The 16,202-nt window shown below is 28.7% G+C and overlaps 1 pseudogene; it reads right to left on the bottom strand.

Annotated features, from left to right (window-relative positions):
- LOC149566223 (disease resistance protein SUMM2-like) overlaps positions 1-11,252 on the bottom strand; it is a 37,077-nt pseudogene extending 25,825 nt beyond the window's left edge.
- Between the last annotated feature and the right edge of the window lie 4,950 nt (positions 11,253-16,202).

Genomic DNA, 16,202 nt, shown 5'->3' with positions numbered 1-16,202 from the left:
AAACTTATGCTTAAACAATGATAAAGTTTATTGTTAATCAATATTCTATAAAAGTTTCAAATTGATTAGGTATTGAATTAAGCTTGATAAATAACGAGTAGATACACAAACAAAAAACTCAAAAAAAAAATGAAATCTCAATCAAGGTCTTTAGCTATGATGCTCCCCACTGAGTACCTGGTAGTTGGGATACATGTACCTGGTACTTGGGTACGTGGGTACGAGTACCAGGGGTATCATACATGAAGGAACATATAATATATTATGATAACCAATAATGTCATACATGAACAACCATATAATATAAAATGATAAGCAATAATGTCATACATTAACAAACACATAATATATTATGATAACCAATAGTGTTGTACATGAACAAACATATCATATATTAATCAATAATGTCACATTCTAATAATGTCATGCATCAATTAAATGTCATGCATCAAATATAAAATTTCATATATACATCAAATGTGTATCGAATATGTCCATTGACATAAAATCCAACATATATGTCCGTTGATGCCTTTACATGTATGTCTATCAACTATATCTTCTCCTTCCCACGAGGGTAAGGAAACAAATCTCTAGAGGTTTTTAGTCATCATGTGGAGGGAGATGATAGAAATGATGGGGTCTTCCTCACACGCTCACTCATCCTCTTGTTGAGGCTCTTCTCTAACTTGAGCTGATACAAACAAACTAGATATGAATCAATAATTATTATACATTGAAATCAAATATATGTACACACAAAATTAATTATTTTTTTACCACCATCATATAGTCACTCTGTAAGTCCACCTCGAAGGCTCGTGGACAATCAGGTGTGACAAGACCCTACAAAAATTTATTCAATATAATCACTTATAAATAACATTAGAAATTTTGATACTAACTATTATAAAAAACAACTAAATCCAAGAAAATTCTTTCATACCTCAGTTAATGGTTGTGAACTAGCCATAACTGTAGCCACTCCATAATCAACAGACTGTCGAAGATGAGGAGGAGTCTCAAATGTCAAGAGTTGTATGTTATACAATACAAATTACATGTAATATGAATCATGAAACAAATATAATCAAATGAATTAAATTAACATGAAACGAATGTATCTCGATGAAGCTTGTATCACATCTAGGCTCAGAGTCCGTAGTGAATATCAACGATCCTATAGAGAACTGATGTACATGCATAAATTTTTTTGTCAATCCTTTATATGATTACTTAATAAATATATGTATTAATTTAAATTATTAAATTGATACATACCTCTGAACTCATTGATAGGACAAAAAATGGGGCCGGGGGATCGCTACTAGGGCCACCAACACTCTAACCCTAAATTTTGAACAATGTCAATACATGCTAATTAATTAGTCGTTCACTATACATATTAAATGTGATCAAATTAGTTTATTATAATTGTAATTTACCTATGTGTCAATGTCAAATGTCTCATTCAAGAACTAATCACTCACTAGCGCATCATTCACACCATCTCCAGCATGACTGCCAAATGTGCATAAGGATCCACATAATGTGCACATGTGACCACAATGTGCAAAAGGCTCATCCACAACTAATAGACTCATGTAATGAATGATGGTCAACGTCAAAACACTAATAGTCCCTAGAGTGTTGGCCTCTACATGTTCCTTCACAATTAAAGGAATAGTCACATGCTCACCCTGTGCCTTGACCACAGGTGCCCTAACTATATTGGGGTCATGACGTGCCCTTGGCCTCTCAAATGATGACCCTCCAACTCTACCCTGAGAGTCTAATATATCAAAATAATTAGGGATCTCCCCAAGGACAAACTCACAATACAATTTCCTTAAGAAATACATTGGGATCTCATGATTATTGCAAGGAGGGGCATCAAAAACTGTCCATTGTCTATCCAAAAAATTATTTCTAATACCATCATGTATGCACCAATGGACAGAGAATCATTTAGTTGTCTCTCTAATAGTATCTTGTTCACCAGTCTTTCTAAATAATGCACAAATCCTCCCTTTGGGTGTATCTTTTTTTCTAAACATCTTGATATGATAAGTTATTTGCATAACATCTTTTTTGTTCATCCCTCTTAACCTACAAAATATCTAATTGACCACTAACAGAAGCTATGTGGGTCTTAATGGACTCGAGGGACGATGCCAATTAAGCTCTCATTGGATTGGTTTGTCCACAAGCTTTCAACCTACCAATGAGTGCTTCTAACTTGGTTTTGCCTCTTTCTATTTCATTTATTATATTTTCTTGTGTGCAAGCAGGAGGTCTTCCAATTGGTGCAAGTTGTGGAATTTGTTGTTCTTGTTGTGGAGGGTTTTGGTTTGGATCTTGTTGAGGGTTTTGGTTTTGATCTTCTTGGGGATTTGCTGGTTCACTATTCACATTTCCTGATAAGAAATCAATTGAAATCTAAATAAATAAACAAATTTAAAGAAAAACTGAAAAAAACCTACAAAACAATAAAAAAAACATATAAAACAATGCAAAAAGAAGGTTAGACAACATACGGTGTGCTCGTGATCTCAAACTTCGATGGCGAGGAGGCATATTGACAAGGTGGGTGCTGAAAACCTTCAATTTGTTGAAACACGTACACATTGTGAGGAGGAGCAGTTGGAAAACAAAGATAAAATGAATGGACTGTGGGTTTGCAACCCATTTTTAACAATTGGGGTTTTTTAAAAGTGTGTACATGCTATAGCATGTACGCATGTATGCACTATAGTGCGTACGTGCTATGGATTAGAATACCCAAGCCATAGCACGCACATGCTATTGAAAATTAGAAAAAAAAATGGTGTCACCTTTTTGGCACCACAACTTGGTGCACTTGCCCAAATATGGACTAGTTAAGAAAAAATAGGGATAAAAGTAAATATAAACATCACGCACACTTTCACAACCATCTTTCCTCAAATTGAATAAATCATAATTCTTTTTCCACCTAGATTTTGTTAAAAATTTAATCCTTTATAAAATAATTTGATTAGTTTCTTAATGCGCCTGTGGCCAAGAAACAGTTAAGAAAGCTTAGTGGTTAATTAATATAACTATATCATAACAAAGATGGGAAGAATCATTGGGTAGATAGGGCAACCAATATTAGCAGGTGATTTTTTCAAGTTTTTGGTAGTTGCACTCATATTTATTATGGTTGTTCCATTCGCTCATTTCCATGGATATGTAGGTGGTGGAATTCTCAAAGTGGGTTAGATCATACATTTAAAAAGAAGCCTTGGAAAACCATTAGCATTACCAGAATTGCCCAAATTGGTTTTATGTTGGGTGTCATTGGGGGGCATTTGGCTACCATATATGAGAATTTGGGTATTGAAATAGGGGGCTTGCTATGGATTGTGCTCTTTCCAGCTATGACATTGCAAAATGATGCAGTTTTTGGGCTCTAAAGTTTACAAAAGAGATAAATTATAACATTGATGGAGTAATAGAAAAGAGATTGGGGAAGGAAATAAAAACACCCAACTGGATATGGCTATTGGAAAGGACTGGTAGGAAAGGAAGCTTGGAAAATCATGTTTCAACTAGGTCAACACTAGGTTCTTATATTTCTAGTTGTTGCAGATTTTTTAATTACATTTTTTTGTTTCAATACTAAATTGTATGAAATGTGAAAGAAGTTCTTGCTGATTGTTGATAAATTTCCTAAAATATGGTTTGAACATACCTATAAAAAGAATCGTTCTTTTCTAAAATTTGAATGCATGTTGGCCCCTATCTATGTTAGAGTACATTCTTGTTATATAAAAGGGAAAATGAACCATGGTAAGGCTTAACTTATATAGCCAAAACATCCTATTACATTATTCATGTTTTGGATGCATTTTGTGGATGAACACCTTGTAAAAGAAAACCATAGCCATTGGATTTCATTCCAATAAGGGATATTTTAGTCAATATGATCAATGGTAGTTTTGTAGATGGTTCAAAAGGATTGTCTAAACTCAAAAATGTCAATTTTGCAAAAAATGTACATTGACAATTATGCAAAAAATGTAAATTTTCTTGTCAAAAGTTGCAAATTTGGTTAGGACTCACAAGGTGGTTAGGTCAAGTTAGTTGGGAAATGAGTTTTTAAAGCCCTCCATGTCACTATTATATGATTGAAACAATTACTCCATCAATACCACCACTGAGAAGAACGGGCATCCAAATTGCCATTGACAAGAAAACAAGAACCAGAGATCATGAAAGCCCACACAAATAGGGTGAGCTAGCGAACATAGCCAAAACTAAATAGCACAGAAGGAGAGAATCCTAGTCTAGCCTCCCAACACACCACTTGAAGAAGAAGAGGATCCCCTACAAAAATAAGAACTTCCCACTAATAACGAGCCACTTCAATAGGGTTTCTACCTCAACAAGAAGCAAGGAAGATGAAAAAGAGCAAGAAAGACCTCAATACCCATTGAGAAATGGAAAAAAAATCCCACCTCAAAGGAGGTAGCAAGACTTGAAAAAACCCCACATGTGACCATTGGCAAGAGCAAAAAAGATAGGAAGAGAAAGGCAAAACACCCACCACTAGATTTGACCCAAGAATCCTCACTGGCAAAAAAAACAAAAGGAAAGACCCACAACCCATAACGTGGCTATAGGGGATTTACCAGATGCCCAGATGATTTAAAAAAATAATAATAATTACAATTTGTAGACTTACCAAATGCTCTTGCCTTTAACTTTATTGGAGAGTGAAAAAGAAATGGCTATGAATAGGTGGACGATTGACACACAATATTTATATACAGAAATAAAGAAGCAAAACGGAGGAAAATCAAATGACAGAGTGTAAATTGACGATCCATGCACAATATTGGTAACAAAAATAAGGGAAAAAAAGGACAAAAGTGGAGTTCACATCTGAGGTACACATTAACTTTGTATGCTATTTAAATCCAGCCATAAAATGACAAAATCAAAATACAAGTTCAACAAAATAGTGTTAAACTTATAAATGACATGAAGAGGGTATAACATACTCGTTAGATGTGCTGAATTCATAACTAGATTTTAGTGAAGAAGAGGAGAGGGCCACTTTCCATTGTTGAAGCTTCTCCTCAGTGAATCTCCCTTTTTATTTATGTTTAGTGAATGCATCTTTATAAGCTCCATTGTCAAGGTAGCGAAGCTCAATAGGTCTCACATCACAAAATACAGGAATAAACAGAGCCTTGGTTTTCAACATGTCAACCAACTCATTTAGACACCAAGGAGACTTTGCATATCCTGGCGAGAATATGGTGATTTGCACAGTAGAATAGGATATCACATTTTGTATGGCTGGCTCAATAGAGTCTCCTGGTCGTAATTCTTGAACATCAAGAAATGTCCAGAAACCCTGTTCCTCCAATCAATCATAGAGTGAAAAAGCCATAGTATCTTTCATTTTAGGGCCTTAGTGGCTATTGAATGCATCATATGATTTCTTTGGTGCAGTGGACATTTCCTTTCACTGAAAGAATGCTTGCGAGATGAGGAGGGAGCCACAATGGGCATGACCATATAAAATAAAAATTTAACTTAGAATTAAATTTGGACTAGATTTTTATAAGGAAGAGAAAATATTTCCAATATAATTCAATCTAACATTGACGAGATGCATAGTGGGACTAACAATTGACATTTTAATCTAAGATGTCTTTAACTCACTCTAGCATTGCTCAAAATATTCTCCCAACATTTTCAAGTGATGTAACGCAATGACTTTCACATCATCTACCTTTCTTTTGTGCTCACTAATTTCAAGTCAAAAGTATCAAAAGACAAGGGGCGCAAGCACCAAAGTTCTTGCCTTTATTAGTGTGGTGGATTGTGAGATAGGAGTTAGTGAAGTTTGTGAAGTTGTACATTTAATGGTAAAATTTATAGTTTGTAAATTTTCACATTAAACTAAATAAATTAAAACTTTGATAATTTATTGTAGATGGAAAACAGAAATTTTATGTTATTTAAAAAAATATTTAAATAATAAATATGTCTTTTGACTTAAATCATATAAATCTAAGATTAACAAATCAAAGAAAAATAATAATGATTGCAATAACATAATAATAATTTTGGCTTATAAAAATAACGTAATAGTATTGGTATAATTGATTTACTCATGACTAAATTATAGATCATTATTCAATTTTGAGTTGTCTCATATATAAAAAACTAAGTCTTGTAATTACTACTTTAATAGTGCCATAATATTGAACATTTATTAATAACAATGCCATTTTAATAATAATTATACTTACTAAAAGCTTCAAAGCTTGATATATGTTTTTCAAAGTTAAATAGCAATGATATCTAAATTTCATATAATATATGTTTTAAAATTATAAAATAATATTAAAATCAAAATATATAAGTGTTATTAAAAAAAATGACCTTATTATTCAAATTCCTCATAATTTATATACTTTTAAATTAATAAATAAGAAATTAAATATTATAGCGCAATGATTTAATTCTTTTAAAAATTTAATTTAATTATATTAGTATTTGCTAAAACAAATTATAATTAACTATTAGTATATTTATTATTATTTTATTAATATAATTGTTAAAATATGTAAAATAATAAATTAATTATTTTGAAAACTAAATTTAGTCTTTATAGTTCCAACCAAAAAAGGCCTTCGACATTTATATTTCAATTAAAATATATTTAAGAACTATAATAGTACAAAGTTATCCAAAATTGATATGAAGCATTAAATATTTTCTAATTGTCACATTAGTGAGTGAGTGTAATAATGACTCTGAGAGAGAGTGAGTCGATGGGTCGTCGGGGCATCAATGTTGGTACACTTGGCATTTTTTTAGATTCTTAGTTTCAAAAATCAGTTATAATTTAGGTAGCTCCACAAAAAACATTAACAAGTTATGATGTTTTCTTTTAAATAGCTTAATCTGAAATGAATGATAAGACTATGTGACATTTATTTGAATATATTTTAAGTAATGGTGATTGTATGTTTAGATAAACATCCCAAGGTAAGCATTATATACGAGGGAAAATTTTATTTCTCATAGATTTCCTAACAATATATTTCCTTTCCCTTGTTATACAAGGGTGCCCCTTCACCCCATTACTTATTATTATTTAAAATTAGAGTGCTTAAGTTAATCATGACACAACAAGAGATGCAATGTGTCAAAGTTCCTACTAATAAGGAAAATGGAGATTTATAGGTAGAAAGGAAGGATATGAATAGAGAGCTAAGAAAGAGAATGCTATATTATTATAAGGACAAGTAAAGGTAGAATGATAAAGAGAGTTGAAGGAAATTTTAAAAATATTAATAAATATATTATTTTAAGAAATATATAAATACCAATAGAAATTATATTATATGAATGAACTAGTCATTTCTACCAATTCAATTATAAGTTGAAATATTTAATTTGAAAAACTAAATTGTTGATGACTTAATTCAAACTACCAAGATATCTAATTAGTTTGAGGGGTAGTATTAAAGTTTTATGATTTGTAAAATGGTATTGAAAAAATTAGAATAAGATTGGAAAATAGTAGCAGTTTTCATATAAAATATGTTTAAAAATTGTAAAATAATATTAAAATCAAAATATATAATTATTTTAAAAAGATGACCTTATTATACGAATTCATCATTATTTATATACTTTTAAATTTATAAATAATAAATTAAATATTATAGTGCAATGATTTAAATTTTTTTTAAAAGGAGGTAGCAAGACCCAAAAAAACCCCACTTGTGACCATTGGCAAGAGAGAAAAAGACAGAAAGAGAAAGTTAGATTTATAAGATTTCCACAATCCATGAAAATGAATTTTAATTTCTAGATTTGATTGTGTATAGTTTTTTACCATCAATGTTTCAGATCATACTAAATGATCCATCATCAGGATGCAAGAGAAACAAGAAGAACAAAAAATGATAAGTTGCGGATCTAGCAGACCCCTAGAAAGGGACAAGAAAGGGTGGAGTTTGGGTGAGGAGAGAGAAAAAAGTACAAGGGTGACATGACATGACTCTGGTCTTAAAATATTAAAAATCGATTGAAAACCACTCAAAAAAAGTGGAACTAATAAGTCAGACAAATAAAAATACACAAACAATAACTTAGAAAGAATAAGAAAGAATAACTCAACAAATGAATAAATAAATGTATAAATGGTAATAATAATAAACGAAAATAATAGTAATAATAATAATAGGGATTAAAATTAGATTAAAAAATAATAATTAAAAATAGTAATAGATAATAACAAAGACATGAATAATAATATCAGAACTACAAAAAATAATATAATTGATAATCATAATAATCTACCAACACCTATACCAAAAGAAGACAAATATATGTGTGTGTGTGTGCGTGTGTGAGTGTGTGGGGTGTATACAAATATGTAGCACATATATGGATGTACAAATATATAAAAACACTATAGAAACATATAAGAGAAAACACATCAACACACAAAATGCACACACACACACACACACAAACAAATATATATACAAAAAATATATATATAGTACCAAAAATATGTATACCAATATAATAACAAAAATATATATATATACAAAATCAAAGGTGTATATATATATATATATATATATATATACATATATATATATATATATGTACATATATATATATGTACATATATGTATCTATCTATCTATCTATCTATCTATATAGATAGATAGATAGATAGATAAATAGATATGTACATATATGTACATATATATATATATATATATATATGTACATATATGTACATATATATATATATATATATGTACATATATATATATATATATATGTACATATATATATATATATGTACATATATATATATATATGTACATATATATATGTATATATATATATATATATATGAATATGTGTATATATATGTATATATATATAAGAAATGTATATGTATATATGTATTTCTTTTATATATATATATGATCTTATACCCATTTACATGAGGTGTATATACACACACTGTATATTTGTATTATATAAATATATATATACATTGGTATGTATGTATATATAAAAGAAATGTGTGTGTGTATATATATATATATATTTCTTTTATATATATATGTGTGGGTGTATATATATATATATATATATATATATATATATGATGTTATACCCATCTACATATATGTAGGCCGGAGTTTATATACACACACTGTTGTTTGTATAAACACCCCATCTACATATATGTAGGTTGGGATGTATATACACACAATAGTGTGTATATACACCCCAACCTACATATATGTAGATGGGTATAAGATCATATATATATATATATATATATATATATATATATGATCTTATACCCATCTACATATATGTAGGCTAGGGTGTATACACACACACTATGTATATATATATAATACATTAAATATATTTTTGGTATTATATATATAGTGTGTATATATATACCCCAACCTACATATATGTAGATGGGTATAAGATCGTATATATATAAGAAATGTATATATATATATATATATATATGCATTTCTTATATATATTATATATATATATATAATATATTTATTTATTTTATATATATGTATATATATGCATATATATACATTTCTTATATATATATATATGATCTTATATCTATCTACATATATGTAGGCTGGGGTGTATATACACACACTGTATATATAAATTTACACCTTTGATTTTGTATATATATATATATATAGGTGTTGGTAGATTATTATTATTATCAATTATATTATTTTTTGTAGTTCTAATATTATTATTCATGTCTTTGTTATTATTTATTACTAGTTTTAATTATTTTGTTTTAATCTAATTTTAATCCCTATTATTATTACTATTATTATTGTTTATTATTATTACCATTTATACATTTATTTATTCATTTGTTGAGTTATTGTTTCTTATTCTAAGTTATTATTTGTGTATTTTTATTTGTCTGACTTATTAGTTCCACTTTTTTTGAGTGGTTTTCAATCGGTTTTTTATATTTTAAGACCAAAGTCATGTCATGTCACCCTTGCACTTTTTTCTCTCTCCTCACCCAAACTCCCTCCTTTCTTGTCCCTTTCTAGTGGTTTGCTAGATCTACAACTTATTATTTTTTGTTCTTCTTGTTTCTCTTGCAACCTGATGACAGATTGTGTAGTATGATCCAAAACACTGATGGTAAAAAACTATACACAATCAAATTCAAAAATTAAAACTCAAAAAGAGAAAGGCAGAACGCCCACCACTATATCTGACCCAAGAATCCTCACCGATAAAAAAAAGAAAAGGTAAGACCCACAACCCATAAAGTGGCGGCAGGGGATTTACCAAATGCCGAGATGATTTAAAAAAAAAAAAAAATACAATCTATAGATTTACCAAATGCTCCTACCTTTAACTTTATTGGAGACTGAAAAAGAAATGGTTATGAATAAGTGGATGATTGATGCACAATATTTATATACAAAAATAAATAACCAAGCCGAAGGAAAATCAAACAGTAGAGTGTAAACTGACGATCCATGCACATAGGAAAAAAAAAGGACAAAAGTGGAGTTCACATCTAAGGTACACATTAACTCTATATGTTGTTTAAATCCGATCATAAAAAGACAAAATCAAATTACGAGTTCAACAAGATAGTGTTAAACTTATAAATGACATGAAGTGGGTATAACATACTCATTAGATGTGCTGAATTCATAAGTAGATTTTAGTGAAGAAGAAGAGAGGGCTGCTTTCCATTTTTGAAGCTTCTCCTCAGTGAATCTCCCTTTTTCTTTATGTTCAGCGAATGCATCTTTATAAGTTCCATTGTCAAGGTAGCAAAGGTTAGTAGGTCTCACATCAAAAAATACAAGAATAAACAGAACCTTGGTTTTCAACATGTCAACCAGCTCATTTAGACACCAAGGAGACTTCACATATCTTGGCGAGAATATGGTGATTTGCATAGTAGAGGAGGATATCACATTTTGTATGGCTAGCTCAATAGAGTCTCCTAGTCATAATTCTTGAACATCAAGAAATGTCCAAAAGCCCTGTTCCTCCAATGAATCGTAGAGTGCAAAAGCCATAGTATCTTTCGTGTCGGGGCCTTAGTGGTTGATGAATGCATCATTTAATTTCTTTGGTGCAGTGGACATTTTGCTTTCATTGAATGAACATTTGTGAGATGAGGAGGGAGCCACCATGACCATGACTAGATGGAGTGAAAATTTAACTTAGAATTAAAATTGGATTGGATTTTTATAATCAAGAGAAAATATTTCCAATATAATCCAATCTAACATTGAAAAGATGCATAGCGGGACCAACAACCGACGTTTTAATTTAAGATGCCTTTCACTCACTCTAGCATTGCTCAAAATATTCCTATGGTGTTTTCAAGTGATGTCATACAATGACTTTCACATCATCTACCTTTCTTTTGTGGTCACTAATTTCGAGTCAAAAGTATCAAAAGATAAGGGGCGCAAGCACCAAAGTTCCTACCTTTATTAGTGTGGTGGATTGTGGGGTGGGAGTTAGTGAAGTTGTACAATTAATTGTAAAATTTATAGTTTCTAAATTTTGACATTAAACTAAGTAAATTAAAAATTTGATAATTTATTGTAGATGGAAAATAGAAAATTTTATGTCATTTTAAGAATTATTTAAATAATAAATGTCTTTTAACTTAAATCATATAAATCTAAGATCAACAAATCAAAGAAAAATAATAATGATCATAATAACATAATAAAAATTTTGGCTTATAAAAATAATGTAATAGTCTTGGTATGATTGATTTACTTATAACTAAATTATAGATCGTTATTCAATTTTGAATTGTCTCATATGTAAAAAAGTATATCTTGTAATTATTACTTTAATAGTGCCATAATATTGAACATTTAATAATAACAATGTCATTTCAATAATAATTATACTTACTAAAAGGTTCAAAGCTTGATATATGTTTTTCAAAGTTAAATAGTAATGATATCTAAATTTCATATAATATATGTTTTAAAATTATAAAATAATATTAAAATCAAAATATATAAGTATTTTTTTAAAAATATGACCTTATTATTCAGATTACTCATAATTTATATACTTTTAAATTAATAAATAATAAATTAAATATTATAGCGCAATGATTTAATTCTTTTAAAAATTAATTTAATTATATAAGTATTTGCTAAAATAAATTATAATTAACTATTAGTATATTTATTATTATTTTATTAATATCGATGTTAAAATATGTAAAATAATAAATTAATTATTTTGAAAACTAAATTTAGTCTTTATAGTTCCAACCAAAAAATGACCTTCAACATTCATATTTTAATTAAAATATATTTAAGAACTATAATAGTATAAAGTTATCCAAAATTGGTATCAAGCATTAAATATTTTTTAATTTTCACATCAGTGAGTGAGTGTAATAATGACTCTAAGAGAGAGTGAATTGACGGGTCATCGAGGCAACAATGTTGGTACACTTGGCATTTTTTTAGTTTCTTAGTTTCAAAAATCAGTTATAATTTAGGTAGCTCCACAAAAGGCATTGACAAGTTATGATGTTTGCTTTTAAATAACTTAATCTGAAATGAATGATAAGACTATGTGACATTTATTTGAATATATTTTAAGTAATGGTGACTGGATGTTTGGATAAACATCCCAAGGTAAGCATTATATACGAGGGAGAATTTTATTTCTCATCGATTTCCTAACAATATATTTCCTTTCCCATGTTATAAAAGGGTGTCCCTTCACCCCACTATTTATTATTATTTAGAATTAGAGTGCTTAAGTTAAACATGACATAACAAGAGACACAATGTGTCAAAGTTCCTACTAATAAGGAAAATGGAGATTTATAGGTAGAAAGGAAGGATACGAATAGAGAGCTAAAAAAGAGAATGATATATTATTATAAGGACACATAAAGGTAGAATGATAGAGAGAGTTAAAAGAAATTTTAAAAATATTAATAAATATATTATTTTAAGAAATATATAAATACCAATAGAAATTATATTATATGAATGAACTAATCATTTCTACCAATTCAATTATAAGTTGAAATATTTAATTTGAAAAAATAAATTGTTGATGACTTAATTCAAACTACCAAAATATCTAATTAGTTTGAGGGGTAGTTTTAGTTTTACAATTTGTAAAATGGTATTGAAAAAAAAAAAGAATAAGATTGGAAAATAGTAGTAGTTTTCATATAATATATATTTTAAAGTTGTAAAATAATATTAAAATCAAAATATATAAGCATTAAAAAAAATGACCTTATTATACAAATTCATCATTATTTATATACTTTTAAATTTATAAATTAAAAAATTAAATATTATAGTGCAATAATTTGAATTTTTTTAAAAGGAGGTAGCAAGACCAAAAAAACCCCACATGTGACCATTGGCAAGAGAGAAAAAGACAGAAAGAGAAAGGAAAAACATCCACCACTAGATCTGACCCAAGAATCCTCACTGGCAAAGGAAACAAAAGGAAAGACCCACAACTCATAAAGTGACAGTAGGGGATTTACCGGATGCCCAGATGTTTTTTGTTTTAAAATAATTACAATCTGTAGATTTACCATATGCTCCTACCTTTAAATTTATTGGAGAGTGAAAAAGAAATGGCTACAAATAAGTGGATGATTGACGCACAATATTTATATACAGAAATAAAGAAGCAAGCCAAAGGAAAATCAAATGACAGAGTGTAAACTGACGATCCATGCACAATATTTGTAATGAAAATAGGGAAAAAAAAGGACAAAAGTGGAGTTCACATATGAGGTACACATTAACTTTGTATGTTGATGCTGTTTAAATCTGGCCATAAAAAGACAGAATCAAATTATGAGTTCAATGAAATAGTGTTAAACTTATAAATGACATGAAGAGGGTATAACATACTCATTAGATGTGTTGAATTCATAACCAAATTTGAGTGAAGAAGAGGAGAGGGATGCTTTCCATTGCTGAAGCTTCTCCTCAGTGAATCTCCCTTTTTTTTTATGTTCAACGAATGTGTCTTTATAAGCTTCATTATTAGGGTAGCAAAGGTTAGCAAGTCTCACATCACAAAATATAGGAATAAACAAAGCCTTGGTTTTTGACATGTCAACCAGCTCATTTAGACACCAAGGAGACTTCACATATCCTAGTGAGAATATGGCAATTTCCACAATAGAAGAGGATATCACATTTTGTATGACTAGCTCAATAGAGTCTCCTAGTCATAATTCTTGAACATCAAGAAATGTCCAAACACCTTGTTCCTCCAATGAATCGTAGAGTGCAAAAGCCACTATATCTTTTGTGTCAGGGCCTTGGTGGCTGATGAATCCATCATATAATTTCTTTGGTGCAGCGGATGTTTTCCTCTCACTGAAAGAACACTTGCGAGATGAGGAGGGAGCTCCCATGGGCATGACTAGATGGAATGAAAATTTAACTTAGAATTAAATATGGACTAGATTTTAATAAGGAAAATAAAATATTTCCAATATAATTCAATCTAACATTGATGACATGCATAGTGTGATTGACAACCGACAGTTTAATCTAAGATGCCTTTTACTGACTTAGCATCACTCAAAATATTCCCATGACGTTTTCAAGTGATGTGACACAATGACTTTCACATCATCTACCTTTCTTTTGTGCTCGCTAATTTTGAGTCAGAAGTATCAAAAGACAAGGGGTGCAAGCACCAAAGTTCCTACCTTTATTAGTGTGGTGGATTGTGGGGTAGAAGTTGGTGAAGTTTGTGAAGTTGTACATTTAATGGTAAAAATTATAGTTTGTAAATTTTGACATTAAACTAAATAAATTAAAACTTTGATAATTTATTGTAGATGGAAAATAGAAATTTTTATGTCATTTTAAGAAATATTTAAATAATAAATATGTCTTTTGACTTAAATCATATAAATCTAAGATCAACAAATCAAAGAAAAATAATAATGATCGTAATAACATAATAATAATTTTGGCTTATAAAAATAATGTAATAGTATTGGTATGATTGATTTACTCATGACTAAATTATAGATCATTATTCAGTTATGAGTTGTTCCATATGTAAAAAACTAAGTATTGTAATTATTACTTTAATAGTGCCATAATATTGAACATTTAATAATAACAATGCCATTTCAATAATAATTATACTTACTAAAAGCTTCAAAGCTTGATATATGTTTTTCAAAGTTAAATAGTAATGATATCTAAATTTCATATAACATATGTTTAAAAATTATAAAATATTATTAAAATCAAAATATATAAGTATTTTTAAAAAAACATGACTTTGTTATTTAGATTACTCATAATTTATATACTTTTAAATTAATAAATAATAAATTAAATATTATAGCGCAATGATTTATTTAAAAAAAAATTAATTTAATTATATAAGTATTTGCTTAAAAAAATTATAATTAACTATTAGTATATTTATTATTATTTTATTAATATCAATGTTAAAACATTAAAATAATAAATTAATTATTTTGTATTTTAATTAAAATATATTTAAGAACTATAATATTACAGAGTTATCCAAAATTGGTATGAAGAATAAAATATTTTTTAATTGTCACATCGGTGAGTGAGTGTAATAATGACTGAGAAAGTGAGTCGGCGGGTCATCGAGGTAGTAGTGTTGGTACAATTGGCATATTTTTAGTTTCTTAGTTTCAAAAATCATTTAAAATTTAGGTAGCTCCACAAAAAGCATTGACAAGTTATGATGTTTTCTTTTAAATAGCTTAATCTGAAATGAATGATAAGACTAGGTGACATTTATTTGAATATATTTTAAGTAATGGTGACTGGATGTTTGGATAAACATCCCAAGATAAGCATTATATATGAGGGAAAATTTTATTTCTCATCGATCTCCCAACAATATATTTCCTTTCTTGTTATACAAGGGTGCCCCTTCACCCCATTATTTATTATTATTTAAAATTAGAGTGCTTAAGTTAAACACGACATAACAAGAGATGCAATGTGTCAAAGTTCCTACTAATAAGGAAAATGAAGATTTATAAGTAGAAAGGAAGGATATGAAGAGAGAGCTGAAAAAGAGAATGATATATTATTATAAGGACAAGTAAA

This window comes from Cupressus sempervirens, chromosome 3, assembly GCF_028749045.1.
Source record: "Cupressus sempervirens isolate cs-2001-9-10 chromosome 3, ASM2874904v1, whole genome shotgun sequence".
NCBI classification, from domain to species: Eukaryota; Viridiplantae; Streptophyta; class Pinopsida; order Cupressales; family Cupressaceae; genus Cupressus; species Cupressus sempervirens.
The sequence above is the reverse complement of the archived record's forward strand: the minus strand, read 5'-3'. Positions and strand labels throughout refer to the sequence as shown.